Here is a 365-nt window from a genome sequence, read left to right as displayed (position 1 = left end):
GAAACAGTGTCAGACTTTATTTCTTTGGGCTCCAAAATCACTGTGGATGGTGACTGCAGCCATGAAATTAAAAGACGTTTACCCCTTGGAAGGAAAGTTATGACCAACCTAGATAGCATATTCAAAAGCGGTACTACTTTGCCAACAAAGGTCCGTCTAATCAAGGCTATGGTTTTTCCAGTGGTCATGTAGGGATGTGAGAGTTGGACTGTGAAGAAAGCTGAGCGCCAAAGAATTGATGCTTTTGAACTGTGGTGTTGGAAAAGACTCTTGTGGGTCCCTTGGACTGCAAGGAGATCCAACGTCCATCCTAAAGGAGACCAGTCCTGGTTGTTCATTGGAAGGCTGATGCTGAAGCTGAAACT

This window comes from Bison bison, unplaced genomic scaffold (assembly GCF_000754665.1).
Source record: "Bison bison bison isolate TAMUID 2011002044 unplaced genomic scaffold, Bison_UMD1.0 scf7180017864183, whole genome shotgun sequence".
NCBI lineage: Eukaryota > Metazoa > Chordata > Mammalia > Artiodactyla > Bovidae > Bison > Bison bison.
The sequence above is the reverse complement of the archived record's forward strand: the minus strand, read 5'-3'. Positions refer to the sequence as shown.